Source organism: Strix aluco, chromosome 3, assembly GCF_031877795.1.
Source record: "Strix aluco isolate bStrAlu1 chromosome 3, bStrAlu1.hap1, whole genome shotgun sequence".
In the NCBI taxonomy this organism is placed as follows: Eukaryota; Metazoa; Chordata; class Aves; order Strigiformes; family Strigidae; genus Strix; species Strix aluco.
Genome location: NC_133933.1, coordinates 53,048,109 through 53,065,678, shown reverse-complemented (window position 1 = coordinate 53,065,678; position 17,570 = coordinate 53,048,109). Strand labels below are relative to the sequence as shown.

The 17,570-nt window shown below is 40.0% G+C and overlaps 1 pseudogene; it reads left to right on the top strand.

The window, feature by feature from the left end:
- The window catches only part of LOC141921611 (uncharacterized), a 38,888-nt pseudogene that overhangs the window by 17,111 nt on the left and 4,207 nt on the right, over nucleotides 1-17,570 (top strand).

The following is a 17,570-nucleotide window of genomic DNA, read 5'->3' as shown; positions in this document are numbered from 1 at the left end:
AGCTCTAAAGAAGTATTGTGTGTGCTTCTGGTGTCCTTGGTTATTACATTTCCTCAGGTCAGGGTCTGTTTTCTAGCCTTGAGGCAAAGAGGCACAGCAGAATACCTCCATGTGACCAACCTGTCTTACCCTGCAGACCAGAGTGGGCACAACCAAGCCGTCTGCCGGACCTGATCCCTGGGCTGCAGTAACCTCCAAACCTTGCCTAGCATGGCCTAGTGCAGTGCTGGATGGCCCATGCCAAGACCAGAGGTCATGCTAGCAATGGGGCGCTCTGGACAATTGCACACTTGGGTTCATGCTCCAGCTCTGATTAGTTTATTTGTACAAATGTGTAACTCTTCTTGTGCAATTCTGAATAGGTTGATACCAGCTGAGATGCTGGAAGGAATAGCTAGCTGGATTTTATTTTACAGGGTGCAAGAAACTTAAGACAGTACTGTTCGGTCCTCAGTGGAAGATGTTATATATAGCTCTTGCATCTTGCTTTTGTTCTAGTACATTGTATTTCAGGGCAACTAGTCTGGATATGGAGCAGTGGTAGCTGGACATAATCATGCAGGGGCTATATCTGCTAATTTAACTGTATTAATGTGAGGAGAGTTAATACTTCTATTGACTATTGCTGAGACTTTTTTTTAGCATGCCTTTAAGCAGAATATTAGACAGGCTTATTTAGGATAGAAAACAATGAAAAACCAAAAATTAGGTAATGGATTGTAAAGAGCAGCAGGATATGGGGAGTTTGTTTATCTCTTAGTATCTCTGAGAACTTTCATGTTTTGCTGCTGAAGTGCTAAACTCCATTACTGACAGAAAACATGAGGTCATGGTCGCCTCCTGTAGCTCGTGTTGCTTTTCAAGTAATAGTGGCGGCCAGATGGTGGCTGTAGGCCATGAAGTGAGCTGAAGCAGAAAGCTAATAAATAATTTAATATCATCTTAAAAATGAACTAAGCAGCTAGATCATAGTCATGCAAATATAGTCCATCTGAGGATATACGTAAAGATTTATACCCTTCCACTCTTGCTGAGTTTTTAAGTGCACTTCCAGACAACTCATGCCTTGAGACACTGAGTTCAAAGGCAAAATCTCTTCTGGGTGCTGAGCTCCCACTTTTAACATATTTACCTATGGAAAGTAAAGTACTTTATCCCCTTTCATTCAGGTCCATGGCTGTTCTGATTTGTAGTAATGACTGGGCTGCTGGAAATACAGCTCAGACCACAGCCTTGCGTGATGAAGTGCTTCATAGGTGTAATGCCAGGGAACAAGCTGTGCCTTCTGCAGGTTTGCCCTAATTTAGCTATCTGTCTGAACAGAAAATGTGTTTAAAAGCCTCTAAGTTCATGGTCATTATGTTGTCAGAATATTTTGATAAGAATTGTTTCCATCTGCTCAATAGAATAAATTTTGAAGCTGAACGCATGCGTGAGTGTTCCCAGTGATGAAGGACCACAATTTTGACAAGTGCTGATAACTTGCCACTTCCAGCAGTATCAGCATATATGGCACATGCCCAAGCCCTCCAAAAATCATGCCCAAAGAAGGTACATCTAAAGATAGTCTTTTGTTAGTTTTTATGACAATTTCATACTTTTTGTTTACCTTATGAACAGAACACGAATGGACCAGCTCAAGACTGCCAGAAGCCAGGAGCTAACTCACCCTTTGGAATACAATAGACACCAAATTCACCCACTGCAGAAAGAAAAAAATGCCCATAGCAAGTTCAAAGGAACAGCTAGAGTCACTGCAGAAAAAGTGAAATCAGAAGAAATACAAGTAAGCTGTCTTCTGTAGAATAAATATGCAGTTCTCATCAATTAATAGCCTTCCATGCAGCATCTTATGACAGTACCTGAATCCTTCCATTTGCCACAGATGGCCAATTATTCAACTTCTATTCAACAATATTATCCTTCTTGAGGACAGTTGTGTGTACAGTGAAGGTGTTTTATGTTACTAGGACACTGCTTTGGCTTGTATTTTAAATGTACATTCTGCTTTCTTTATATAAGAAACAAATTAGGTTCTGCCTTTTATTTCTTAAGGAAGGTTGGGAGGTTTCTATGTTCCTTATTCTTCCTTGTACTGATTTGCCCAGATCTGAGGTGGCTCTTGAAAAATTTCCAACTCCTGCCACAGTGGGCTTTATGTCTTTTTGATATAAAAATCCATTGTGCCACAGAAGTATTGGCCATCATTCTCTATTCTCATCCCTGAGCTGGGAGTTTGCTGATTTTTCTCTTTAAACTATCCTGATCTTTGGCTTTGAGGTATTTTGAGGATATCTAGCTGTGTACCTAGCAACCTAATCTCCCTAATAATATCCCTGAGTCGTGGTTTTTTCTAAGTTCCTTTAGGGGATTCTATCTGTTTGAATCCTCTATTTCACCCTCCTTAGTGATAAAGTAATCTCTGAATATCTGTGGCTATTGTCCCTATTAAAAACAGCTAGACATAATATGACTTTAAGTAATTTTCTAGAATCACTGATAAAGAGAAAAAAAAAAGTAAGCTATGTGAGCCAGTGATAAAGGAGATGGGGACAATTAAAAGCCTTATTTTTATAGAATAAAATAGTAGGCAATGGTAATGCTCAGAAATGTCTGGAACAATGTTTTGCTGCAAAAGGATGTCTAAACCAAACTGATATATTTGACAGCAAACTGACAATTTCAATTATTTTCTTGACCAGAACAAATAAAACTGGCAATAGAGTAATTTGTTCAAACTTTCTATACTTTATTTATCATTTGTGTATTTTCAAAATACATATTTTTGTACCATACATACACATAGTGAATGTTTTCTCTGCTCATGTTCCATTTTTCTCTAGAGGTAACATTTACAACAGGAAATTATTAACTGTTTCAGTGAGGTTATTTTAGTATTTTGATTAAAGGTATTTTGAATGTCCTCTCTGCACAATATTTTGAAACATCATCTTTCTTTACATCTGGGATTTAAAAAAGTTGTGAGAACTTCTGCCAGGGAATAATAGTGTTTCCTGACTAGGTCTAGTTCTAGAGATGAAGTTTGATGAAATTGTTTTAATCTTTTGTTCCCACCTGATAACATAATTAGTGCAGGTTCAAAAATTTAATTTTCCACAAAACAGCTCCAAAACACTTTCTGAGTCACGTATTTGTGTGATTCCCAAGTTCAGAAGTCTGCTTCTTCATGAAAATGGCTGATGGACGTGCCAAATTCTGACCAGGCAACTCACAACAAAGAAAGGATGGTGATTAGGACACAAGTGGGCAGATACACAAGTGAAGGAAAAGTAGGAAAAGGGTGCATGTGATAATTGGTTGACTACAGAGCAAACTGCGCATATCTAGCTTAATGCCATGAATATTCCATTTTCAGTATCCAGCATGAGTGCTCTGAAGGAAGACGACTCAGTGTGGGTTTCAGCACGGGTGAGGGAGGGAGAACGCAGTAGGCAAAAACAATGGAGACGCAGGTATATGGAAAAGGCCTCTCCAAAATGCACCAAATTTCATTACTTTAAGTTTCCTGAACTCATTTGGAAATTATGTCTCTGCAATCCCCTGGGGGATAGAATAGGGGGATAGGACCATTTAACTATTCAGGTGCCCTTGTCACTACATGAAGATCTGATGAACTGACATTTCTGCCATTAAAATATATCTTGTATTTTTGCCTTTTTTTTTTTTTTAAATATTCACATTTAATGGTGTTTGTTTGCATGATTAGTTTGCATTTCCTGATTTTCCTTCATACAGCAAGGACTCTGTTCACTTTGTAACAATTGGTTGTTTTAAATATAGGAGTTTGCAGGGTAATTTTTTTTGTTAGTTTGCGGTTGATTTTTGGTTTTTTAGTTTTTTAAGAAATCATTTCAAATGTGTTCATTTATATTGTAGACCTTTATATTGAAGACCTTTATACTGTAGAACTTGAAGCAGAATAAACGAGCCCATGCTTCCTTCTGGATGTATAAGGTGGGCACACTGAGTCCAGAGCAGGCAATGACAGGGCACGCTTTTTTTCTACTGGTAGATACTAAAACATCAGATTGCTGGACTGCAGGAGGAGTTCAAGAGAAATGAGTCCTGCTGGCATGCTGCCTACAGCAAGCTGAGAGACCAGGTTGAGATGCTGACCAAGCAGAACATGGAGCTTCAAGATGAGCTCAGAGTTTCAGAACATCAGAGACGAAAAGCAGAAAACCCCCCAGAAGCTGTGAATTTCATGGACAGGAAATCAGAGACCCCGGTACTGGAAGATATTTTCTGTTTAATATTGCCTGAAAAGTTCAGGAGTAGTTTTTCTTTGGAACTGGTCTGTGTGAATACTGTTCCTCCATTCCTGCCATGCTTAGCCTGAAGGGGGGGAAATCAGCTCTGTAGTAAGCCATATTAAAATATACTCTTTTTGTGGTCCTCTTCCACTTAGCCTTACTGATCCAAGAGGTGGGCACCTCTACAAGGTGATATAGCCAACCTATCTTAGACACTTATATCAGGGCAGATGACTCCCTCTACTAACTAGGGAGGGAGTCTAGATAACTAATTTTCATTCAATGCCTAAATTAGACAACTAAAATATCCTGAAATGAATTCTACTCTTTATGTATATAATGCCATTCAACTTTTTAATAAAACAGCTCTTCAGCCAGGTGCAGGTTGGTTTCTGGCAACAGATATAGTGGAACCTTTTATTAAATCTAATTTCAGTTCTTATTTTGTGCTGTAAACTTTCTGGGAAGAAAACATATGTTGGACTCCTGAATGGAAGTTACACTGGGGTGGAGCAGGAAGGACAATCAGGGTGGAAAATATAGCTGGCTAGCTTAAATGTCTCTGATGATCTCCTGAAATCAAAACAGTTTAATCATAGGTTTACAGATTCTCTTGTCATTTCTCATTCAATATCTCATTTGTTTAATATACTTGTAGGATTAGTTGTTACCTTGGTTTAGTAATTTCATTTAAGGGAGTTAAATGAAGGGAGAAAAATGCTGTGATCCACTTCTTACATAAGAGACAGCAAGTCTTGGTGAAATTAAATGGTTGAGACTAGAATTCAAAGGACAGAAGTCTGGTTTGAGTGGGTCACTTCATCTCCTTGTGTATTCAAGGGAGAAAAATATGTGCCTTTAAAGAAGGATCAATTTCATCCTATGTGCATCAAGACAACTAGAAAAAATAATTATCTTCTAGATGGTGCAGTGTGGTGAGATGAATCCTACTCTTCCACAGAGTGGCTGAACCTAGAAGAAAATAAAATTGAGCCATTTATTCCTAGGTATTTCTCTAATTTGCAAATCTAATTTTTAGTAATGTATCTTTAAAAGACATTAGAACAACCAATTAACCTGTTCTTTGCTTTATGGAGTGAATAAGTTTTGGTCTCTCTTTTTATTTGATTTTAATGTACTTGTTAATGACATTTTTCACCTAACACTATTAAGTTCCATTGAGAATGTCATTTCAAGTTACATTTCACTGTATTTTTAATTTTCCCAGACCTACCTGTTCGTATGACTCATCCTTTTATAGATTGTGAAGATCAGAAAAAAATATTAGTCACATGTACAGAATGGAAAATATTAAAATTCCAATGAAATCAAGGATAAGAAAAAGCTAATTGGCTTCTGCTGCAGGCTAGATTTCTGTATTATTTCTACTGCTTTGGAACATTTGGTGATGTAGAACTACTGCTCAAGCCACTGAAGATTTTTGTTGTGTGAGAGTAATATTAGGATGTTGTATATAAAGATGCTAGGATGCCATATACAAAGGTTGTTGTGTCCGATACTGGGGATTTTCAGTCCCTAGCAGAACAATATGTAGAATTTCATTCATTGTGTTTAAATATAATAATCTTTATTACAACAGAAAACTAGATGGCTTTGAGGGTTGTTTGATTCTACTAGCTGTTAATTGAACTTAAAATTATATAACAAATTTTCCATTAGGTTGCAGAAGCTATTCTGCGAGAGACAGCATCTTCATCGAAACAAGAAGAAAGATCATGGAGAAATAATCACAAGAGCCACAGCATCTCTCATGCGGGACCAAAAACATCTTTGCAAAACCACTTCTTTAGAGATGTGAATAGCAAAGTATGCATTCCTACTGTCAGTAGTCGCTTTTCCACAGTTTCAAATATTTATTTAAGATAATGGTTTTTGGAATCAAAATGTGTGCAGATGAAAGTGTCTGTATAAGCATGGTCATGTTTTCTTGCAGTGGGCTTGTGCTGTGTGCTCGTTCAGCATAACTTCGTAGTTTTTCCTTCTGGTTTTGCAGTAGCAGGAGACAAAACTTTTTTCCTTTTCTAGACCTAACTGAATTGCCTGTTGTTTGCAGGTATGCTCTGAATTCATTGTACCTGTTACTTCACAGATTGGTTTTACAGGGAACTGCCATACCTTGCCTCAGCAAACCATAAATCCAGTATTTTGCCATTTGAGGCTTTACTTGCACTAGTGGTCTTCTGCCTGATAGTCAGTGGGAAAATCACTTAGCTTTTTACAAGTTTTGATAAGTTAACTCAGTATGTCAAGTGACATGCTTGTTTCTGTCTGGTATCTCTACAACTGCTCCTCCACAGCCAGTTTACCACGTTTCTTATACATCTGACTGTTTAGAATATATAGATATCTAAGTATCTCATTGTGCTCTTCTTTCTCTTGGCTTTGTACTTCTTGCTTCTTATTCTGAGCGTCTTGATTATTACAACCCCCTTTTCTTCATTTTGCTCACACTTAGCTAAAATCTGTGCTCTGTTCAAGCGAACAGTCTTTCTTAAAGTCCTCCTACCTGCTGGAAATTAATCTCCCGATCTATTGGCTAAAGTAAAACTTAGCTCAGATTAGCCAACGCACCTCTCTCTCTGCCTGTTTATGGACTGAAATCAAATGTAAAACATGTCAGGTGAGAAAGGAGGCAACTATTCCACTCTAGTGATCATGACAGTGTGTGTCCTGAAAGTCACTAGACAGTGGCTTTAGTGAATCCTGCATGGTGCCAGATATGAAAAGAGATAATGATAAGAACAACTTCAAACTGAATATGCTTAAAAGAGCAGAATCAGTCATGTGTGAAATACAGCTTCAAAAAGGATGCAGATATTATGTGCCTACCTTCAAGACTGGCTATATTTCTAAGCAATATATGTTGTTTATAAATCAGAAGGTGGAAGGTTTTTAGCTGCAGGAAATTGTTTTATTTGTTCTATACTGTTGTCGGATATCCCCAGTCCCTTCTACAGCTGGGATCTCTCCATTTCTCTGTGCTGTGGTGGACAGAATTACTAGTCAGACAAGGAATGTGTAATATACTATCTGCAGTTAAAGTGTCCAGTAAAGTCAAAAGACTATCTTTGGTAGCTTATCCTGGAAAGGCATGAAAGAGTTTGCTTCAGCTGAACATCTCAAGCACTCTTGCGAAATGAGTTAAAATCAGAAACATTTATTCTGCATAGACACTCCCTAAGACCCAGTGAGTTCATTTGTCTCCTGTGGCACACAGCCATGTGCAAAAAATATTGTGGTTTCAGTAACAGTTCTGAGAAGGGGGAAGTTGAGGACAGCAGACTTTTGGGCTCTCTGTTATCTGAGCTTTCACCATCCATCCAGCATTGGATCCAATCCAACTGGAATCCAGCACAAGCATGAACTAGACTAGTGGGCATAGTGCCTGGATGCCCTGAGTGAACTCTGAAATGTTTGACAGAGCCACATGTTCTTTATGTGATCTGATGGCAGAAGGCGGCCTTGCAGTGAATAGAGTAGCTGCTGGTTGTTTGAATCTAGAATTGAAGGCTCAGGTAAATGGAACATTAAACAGAAGCCCCAAATCTGTGTCATAGCAATAGATCTGAACATGATGACTCACTAGTGTTTCCTTTGTATTTGAGCTCTTTTGTTCAACATTTTGCTTCCCCTCAAAGATTCTGTGAATCTAGAGAATTCTGAATTTTGGATATAGATAAAACAAACTCTCATGCTGTTTCTGTCCAGAACTGAGAAACTGTGCATGGTAACACATCAAAGTGAATGGGATAACCTTGAGCAACAGAAACAGAGATGCATGTCACAGGGACATGTGTATACTTGTATATGGTATTTAAGTTAAAGCTAGCCAAGATTGGTAAGGTTCATCAGCTGTAGTCAAGAAGGCAAAACAACACTTAAGATCTGACTTATTTCTGTCAAAATTGATAGAATTTGGAAAAGGGGAAACATAACCCTGATTTTTAAAAAGGGAAAAAAAGAAGACCTGGGAAACTACAGGCCAGTCAGTCTCACCTCTGTGCCTGGCAAGATCATGGAGCAGATCCTCCTGGTAAATATGCTAGGGCACATGGAAAATAAGGAAGTGATTGGTGACAGCCTGCATGGCTTCACTAAGGGCAAATTATGCCTGATGAATTTGGTGGCCTTCTATGGCAGGGTTACAGCACTGGTGGATAAGGGAAGAGCAACTGAAGTCATCTACCTGGACTTCTGCAAAGGTTTTGACAGTGTCCTGCATGACATCTTTATCTCTAAATTGGAGAGACATGGATTTCATGGATGGACCACCTTCCTATCAAGGAATTGACTGAATGGTCATACTCAGAGTTGCGATCAACGGCTTGATGTCCAAGTGGAGAGCAGTGACAAGTGGCATTCCTCAGGGGTTGGTGTTGGGGCCAGTGTTGTTTAACATCTTTGTTGGTGACATGGACAGTGGGACTGAGTGCACCCTCAGCAAGTTTGCTGATGAGACCAAGCTGTGTGGTGCAGCTGATGCACTGGAGAGAAGGGATGCCATACAGAGGGACCTTGTCAGACTTGAGAGGTGGGCCTGTGCAAACCTCATGAAGTTCGACAAGGCCAAGTGCAAGGTCCTGCACACAGGTCAGGGCAATCCCAAGCACAAATACAGGTTGGGTGAAGAGTGGATTGAGAGCAGCCCTGAGGAAAAGGACCTGGCGAGTAGTAGAGGACGGAAAACTGACTATGAGCCAGCAATGTGTGCTCGCAGCCCAGAAAGCCAACTGTATCCTGGGCTGCATCAAGAGAAGTGTGGCCAGCAGGTCGAGGGAGGGGATTCTCCCCCTCTACTCCACTCTCATGAGACCCCACCTGGAGTCCTGTGTCCAGCTCTGGGACCCCCAACCTAAGAAGGACATGGACCTGCTCAAGTGGGTCCAGAGAAGGGCCACAAAGAAGATCGGGGGGCTGGAGCACCTCCCTTACAAGGACAGGCTGAGAGAGTTGGGGTTGTTCAGCCTGGAGAAGAGAAGGCTCTGGGAGACCTTATAGCAGCTTTCCAGTACCTAAAGGGGGCTACAGGAAAAGTCGGGAGGGACTCTTCATCAGGAAGTGTAGTGATAGGATGCAGGGTAATGGTTTTAAACTGAAAGAGGCTGTATTTAGGTTGGATATAAGGAAGAAATTCTTTACAGTGAGATTGGTGAGACACTGGAACAGGTTGCCCAGAGAAGTGGTGGCTGCCCCCTCCCCGGAAGTGTTCAAGGCCAGGCTGGACGTTGCTTTGAGTAACCTGATCTAGTGGAAGGTGTCCCTGCCCAAGGCAGTGGTGGTGGAACTAGATGATATTTAAGGTCCCTTCCAACCCAAACCAGTCTATGAATTCTATGATTTATATGTACAAAAACAATTGGGGAGCAAGTCTCAATAATCTACAAGTTAAAGACACACATTTTTGGAAGACATGATTTTATGAAAAAATAACCCATATCTGAGAGATGTTCTACACCTCTGAAAAAGACATATTCTGGTTGCCTATAATACTTTTAATGATGTTTTCTCTTTGTATTGCAGCATGACTTAGTTGATGAGGAACTGGTTACTTCAAGCTGTGCTTTAGTGACACAAGATAAATGTCCATTTTAACTGCATATCATTAATGATTATTTTCAGAATATGGCTTGAAAGATGTACAAATTTGCCAAAATTGTTAATACTTATTAATATTAATATTGATTAATATGAATTATCTCCAAACAAGCTGATTTCTGAATGCATCACATTATACATTTAGCAGGAACGAGTTGCCAGTTTCCTGCCAGACATGCAACTATGGATAGATCTTAGTGATTTTTATAAGAAAAGATAGATTCATTTGCATGGCGAGAGTTCTACTGAAAGGTATACTGATAACATTTCTTAATGGTTTTGTTGGAAAAGTTTCAACCAAGGTCAAATATGCTTACTTCCAGTCTTATTAAATGGATTTTACTGTCTAATCTTGTAAGGGATTTTGATGACCTTTAAGCACGTTATTTCCTTGTCTATGAATGTTCTTCCTGACCATTTACTAACTCTGAAGCAGGGAAAGTATGAGTTCTGGGAATATGTAGACAGTCTTTTGTTGCTTTTTCTCAGCTTTTTGATCTGTTAGTGGGAATGCAAACTCTACATGACATTGTGATATCTGAAGGTTATAAGAGATCCTTATTTATGGGAACTGACAAATGAGAGATATCCAGGACAATTTGATTTGTATCAGAATGATGAAGAACTGTAGGTATTAACATCAGGGAGGAAAAAGCTCAGAAAATTTAAAGGATTTTTGTTGAGCATGAGGTTCAAGGAGAACATCATATTTTTAAAGTTTCTCTGGTCTAGGTGGGCCCTGAGTAACAACACCTCCTCCTGCTCTCCACTGCCTGCCTGATAGCATAGATCTGTAGGACTGGAGGAACCTTGAGAGGTCACCTGGTCACCCTTTTTGCGAAGAGCAGGATCAGTGTCACTGATGGTTACTTAACCTGTGCTTCTCTAGCTCCTATGAGAAATATCCAAAATGAGCCAGCATCTTCTGTTGCCTACCTGTTCTTTTAGTTAAGAAGTTTTACTTCATAACTAAAATCTGTATCTCTTTTGTTGTTGCCAGCTCATCAGCTGATTAATTTTTTTCTGTTTTCAGTGGAGATGGGAAACAATTGATCTACCTTGTGCATGCTGGGAGGCTGTTTCTTCCTCCATCCCTGCAACCCCTCTGTATCAAGGGTCTGCATTTACTGGTGATCCATGTGTTTCCAATGAAGAAAAGTAAAAAGATTTACTGAGATAATTTGATGACTTTGTTTATGAAAGTGACGGAATCGAGAGAATCTTTATCAAGAACCTCATTGTGTGTGATTAACCCAAGTACTTAGTACTTAAGTCTCTTAAAAAGTGTAGAGCTAAATTGCAGTGGTTGCCTGGGTTACAGTGATTGTTATGATTTATGAAACAATCTCTTAGAATGACATCTCTTAGAATGAATATATGATTTATGAAACAATCTCTTAGAATGACATCCGTCTGTATGAAAACAGAGACCACACATAATTCACTAAGCCTGTCTTGATTCCTCTGACATTATTGCTTTAAAAACAGGTATGCTACTGTATAATATAAAAATGTGTAATCTATGTGATGCACAAAAAATGAAATCAGCAGCTTTTACAATGGCATATGTAGCAAGCTGGAGTACCCTTCCTAACACTGCTCTGCATGGAGGCTCCCTCAACTGAAGAGCTTGTTCTTTAGATATATCGTGAACAAAACTCACTCTGTTCATGGAAACACCTCTTCTTTCTCTCTGCCTTCATCTTGCTCCTTCATTTTTGGAGTTCTACTTCATGAGCTCATTAGTTCTTTAAGTAAAAAATAATGAGCACATGCCTCTTCTCATCATATTTTTAAAGCCTATACAGTCCCTGTCCCTTGGCTATGGCATCACCCACTGCATTGCAACAGTAAATGTTGACTTCTGAACATCCTTTTCAAAGGTGGCTTTTGGATAGCTCATAAGGCCTCCTTTTCTAAAATAGTCTTTCTAGGCAGCTCTGTGTTAAAAATATTGCCATAAAATATTTTTTATTTACAAGTCTTACTAGGTAGTTCTTTAAAAGCTTGAATTGCAATGTTCTTTCTATAATACACCACAGCAAAAAAGAAAATGCCGCCACATGTTAGTGTTTGACTGAAGCTGATGAATATTTAGGCTGCTGTGGCCCTCTTGGCACTTTCTGATGATGGTGAGCTAGCTGGCTCAGAACTAACCAGGCAGAAAAAAGCAGTTCATTTTTGCCTGATTCTACTCACTGAGCCAGGTCCATACCCCTCTGTGGTTACTGGTGCCACATAAAGGAGGTGCTGGAAATATGTGGCTGGGGACAGAGGAGGAGGAGTGGGACTCCAGCAGTCTGGGCTGAGATTGACTTGAGCTGCTGTGAAACTGCACCAATAACTTTTCAAGTTCTCTTAAATCACTTGGTAGTTTCAGTCTGAAGATCTTTAGCAATAAAATGGTGGCTTAGGAGCTCTTTTGTTCTATCAGTCTGTAATTTCTGAGATAATAAATCCTCATCAAAAATAGTTTTAAAGGTCTTTAGTACCATACCACTTGTCTCAAGCTGAAGTCCCAGGCATATTTTGACAGTTTGCCTGCTCACTTGTATTTGAAATCATGATTATATTTGGAGAACTCAGGCATATTCACATAATCTGCCTGCAGAAAACACCTCCAAATTTAAAATAGAAATCATATTCCTTTAAAAATGAATTCTATTAATTTCTGTATCTTTTAGCACCCTTGTCTGAAAGAGCTAAACAGTTGCCTATCTCCTGCTCAGAACCATTTTATGCTTGGAGGAAAACATTTAGCCTTTTAAAATTCCACAGCTTTCTGGTGTGGCAATAGGATTTCTTTCTTGGCTCCTTCCTTGTAAGAACATCCATTAAATTGTAATGTTATTTATTTATATAAATAAGAGGTCACCATCTGCAACAACACCAGATCCCCTAAATTTCATTGATCAAATGGAGGAAATTTTAGCTGTCAAAAAATGGCCATGGTGACTGTTGTCAGAGAAGGAAATGTGCAGTCTTCCCATGTTTGTGCTTTGCTAGTCCCATGTCCCTTGATCCATAGCTCACAGACTTCAGCAAATGAAGCTGATGGCAAGTATATTCTTTCCATGGACTGCTTACACTCACCTTCCCAAGCAGCCACTCTCCAGTGTGGGAGACATTTCAAAATCAGAGTACCTGGTACCATTTCCATGGGTTTTTTGAATGCCTCTTTGTTTCTGATCATCATGTGCTCACTCCTAGTCATTCACGAGCTCAATGCATTAGAGATTCTTCTGCTACCTGTTCCAACAGACACAGACATCATCCCTTGCCATTTCTGGGACAACTTCATCAATGTGAGCAGTGAGACTATGCCTTTGTCTCATACTGCCAGGCATTTCTACATTAGGTCCAGTACCTTCAAAGTTTTGACTAGGCAAGAGTGCAGCCTTAGTTTTCCTGTCATACCAACATAATGTTTTCTATGCAGCTGCCAACCCTTGGTAGTCATTGTGTAAATCCCATATATCTCATGGTGGTCATGCAGGAATATTTTACATTTCTCTGTGCTCTGACCTAAGGTTTCCAAGAAAATCTGGGGAAGTGCTTTTGAGTAACTGTAATCTTTCCAGTCTAAATATCTGCTATAGTTTGTTTGAAACTGTTCCTGTTCACATGTCATTTCCCTTCTGTGGCTCATACCTCTATTAGGGGCCTACACAGCTTGTGTCAGCCTCAATAGATGGAGAGGTATGAGGGCAAAATGTAAAAAGGGTGGAGGTCTGGCAAATAAAGATAAACTGTCATGCAATATGTTTTACTGGGTCAGCTCAGCTGTGGTATCCCAGAGAGAGATATCTTTCCTGCTGTTGGCAGGATGATTGGGACTGAGGGATGAGAGCCTGAGAGCAGCTGCTGGCCTCGCACTATGTGCCTTGGAATGCCCTTGACTTGCATCATTGTCCAAGTAGAGAGAAACGTGGGAAGCATAATAGGACTCCAGATAGAGAATTATGTATAAAATATGTCTGTGTGTATGCCCACGTACACAAATAAACATTTTCCTAAAAGTTTTAAACACTTAATGATGCACCTGTTGTAGAAGAATTTTTAATGCAATTTGAAGATGTTTATATCAACTTAATACAAATGTATTCAAACTTTTTAGGCAATAAAAAGCTCTGTGCAAAGGGCTGATCCCTTGAGATTGATGACAAAGGAACATCAAGAAAAGAAAATCTCTAACTGCTCCTTTGGCAGAAGCACAAAACCAACTGGCAGGAGAACACCCCACCAGGGAAGACTGACACCTTTTGAACCAGAAGAAGTAAGTCAGTAGCAAGGTCTATTTAGACGGCCTTTATTTTCTTTTTCCTGACCCCCACATAGCTGCCGCTTAAGTCTTCTTTCCATGGTACTGCAGGTTTTTTGCCAGAAATTATCTTAGACACTGTTCATACATTGAACTATTCGGGCACTTGCAGGCTAGAGCACAGATGAATGCTTTGAAACCTGCCCCCCTTGCCCTCAGAAAAAGTTCAGAGGTGATAACCAAGCACCAAGCATCAGTGCATCGCACAGGCCAACAGCTCCCTGGGGCCAGGGGCTGGGAGCATCAGGAGCTCCCCAAGGCGTCCAGCAGGGCAGGGCCTGTCCCACAGTCCCAGGAAGAAGGGCAGGTTAGGGATGGAAGTCAGGGTCAGGCCAGAATCCCAATTGTCAAAGCCCATAGTGATGAGACAGGTCTGGGGTCATGACAGGAAGTCAGCCCATGGGTCAGGGTTGGGATGTGGATCAATGAGGTGCGTGGCCAGGCACAGGCATGTCTGTAATGCAACCCAACATGGCCCAAGAGTGAGAGCTGCTGAAGTGCAGCTCCCAGGAGAAGGGACAGGGGAGTGGGAGGTAGCCCTGTCTGAGGCTTCTTCCAACTCTTCCACCCACATCCTTTCTCCACAACAGTCTGAACCAAGATTAGACACCTGTACTATATCAGCAGACAGATGGCTAAACACCTAGGAAGGGGAAGTGCACTCTGGCCATGCCACTGGTAGCTCCCATATTCCTGTGAAGCACGACTGTATGTCAGGGCCTCTCCATTTTCCTTCAGGTTGTACATCAACCCTCTCCTACAGAGATAACAGATGATAGGAAATCACCTGGAGCTGTTTCACATCTGAGTGGTGGTTTTAAGGAGCCTAACTCATCTTCCTATGTAAAAGGTAAGATTTGTGGGAACTTTCTGTCTGCTTAGAGTGGTCTGCAAGTGACTTGGAAACACTGGTCCCCAACTCTTGGCTCACAGGCAATATGTTGTCACTAAAACTCTCCTATGATTCTTAGAAGAATTATGGAATTTATATTTTACAAGAGAGGGAGAGCAGATTGTGCTGTTGCCTGCTTACTGAGTTTGTTGTCCTGGAGGCCCAGAAGATGGGAGAATGGATGTGATCTGCACTTTACTTTGGTCTAGGACAAAGCACCTTTGGGAGGATGGACAAGCTGTTAGCAAACATTATCAGTATGGAAGCAATGTGTTGCAGGAATCTGAGAGCTAGCATCTTTAAAAAACCTTCTGGGATAGGTGTGGAAACATGTGATATGGCAATTTTCATAAGCTTTCAATGACCCCTTTTACTTTGCTTTTTCTTACAGGCAGGTCTTTGCCCATTTCAGGTAGCTCAGAAGACATGCCCCTCTCACATAACCACAGCAACGACACTTGCAGCTTTGCATTCTGCAGTAACAATGAAGAAACAGAGGTATTTCACATGTAAATCTATAAAATAATTCAGCGAGTCTGTGATCTCAGTTTTCATATAAACATGCTAACTCCCATTCATCTGGGAACAATACTCTCCTGGCTTTATTTTCTTGCCTATACTCATGATAAGTACAGTCTTTAAACCAATATTGCAATGGCTTACAAATAATACAGTATCAAGATATTCCTGCACAACTGTTGGACGTTAGTAGATTTATGTTGCTAGTTAACATTTTAATGTTGGCTCAGGAAGAAGAGACTCTTGATCTTAAAAAGACAGAAAAATTTCTAAAACCTCAGAATAAAGTGGCTTTTGTGACCACACACAGGAGAAGTGGCATAACTGCATATGACAACAAAGTATCTACACACAGTTCTGCATTTCTGGATGCTGAAGCAAAGGTTTGAGGAACTTATGATTCTGGCTCTTACACGTTCAGCAACTGTTTTCTTTCCATTTGTCAACTGAAATAAAGCACACCAAGAAAAAGAAAATATTCCATTCCCATTTCCTATGCTATGCAGCAGACACAAAGCTTAATGATGGATCTGGCAATTTCCAGCACTGTGTTTACAGCTTTGTACTGGAACATATCATTGCCCTGTGGGGAGCAGTACTCCCTGCTCCTTTGGATCCCACAATTCAAAATACAGCTCATCTTCAAACTATAATTAACATTAGTTAGTAACTGTTCTGGATGATATGTGACAGATGTCAATTAACTTAAGGGTCTTTTATGCTGCCAGACAGTGCAAAGACTGCTCAATGTAATAGTAAATTGGATGTGTAACAATCTGAAGAGCCCTTAGTTACATAGTTAGCATCACCTACAGCTAAGAACCATGTAATTTGTTTTGGAAGAGTGGATCTAGCTAATACAGGTACCTTTCTTTGCAAATCACTAACCCGGTACTCAGACATAGTTCTGTTCTTTGTTCTTATGTTTATTCTTTCAGTTTCCTATAGCGTAGTTTCACCAGAATGCACTCTTGTCACCTAATTTTTGGACTTTCTCTATGCTATCTTTTGCTTTGCAAACTGAAATTAACTGGAGTTAATGTAGAACATTTCTAGTTATGAATAAAAGATCAAAATTCACTACAAATGCAAGGCAATACCAGAAAGGGCAGCTTTCCTGTGTGTGTGAAAGTAATATGGTTTTTGCACAGTTGATTAAAATCAATGAAAATATTTTAAAAACATTTCTGTTTATGTAACACTGACTGTGATGTTTTCATAATATAGCCTCCAAAATCAATATTATCTAGAAGGCCAATGTTACATCAAGAAAGAAGAAAAAGTGAGGAAGAGGTGCAGGAAAAAATAGAGTATCGTGATGGAAAGGTGAGATAAAATAGAATGCAAAAATACTTGAAGAAATCACCAACAGGACTGCAGTATAGATGAGAATCACTGCTTCAAGTAGTCATAGACAATTATGTCTCCAATTGAGTTTCTGCTCCTTAAGGGAGAGCTGAAGTGTAAAGTTCACACCATGAATGGTAGGAAATATGTATAGCTGATGGGCTGGAAATCAAGTAACCAAATTATTTTCTTATCTCCCACATGGATTTGCTCTATGACTTTCACAAAGTCCTTTTTGTTTCACCTACCTCATTTGTGGTCTGGGAGGAATGATATGCTTACCATTAGAAATGAAAATGTGCTAGTGGGGTAGTGATGGTGTTTTGTAGCGCAACATTCAAGGTCATTTTTTTCTTCCCTTCGGAGTGAATCTAATGGCAGTGAGCTGTGCCAGCTGGACACCACTTGTGGGAGAAGTCTTTCATTATACACAGCTGGCTACACCTGCAGTAGCATCGGTGGAGCTGGGCTCAGTGCAGCCTGTCCAGTTTGCTCCAGCCACCTGTCAAAATTCCTAGTGATTCCCCAGCTGCCTCTAGAGATTGTTTCCAGATGCCCCTTGTCCTGAGGCCCATAGCTTAGCTTGGCAGCTGGTTTCATC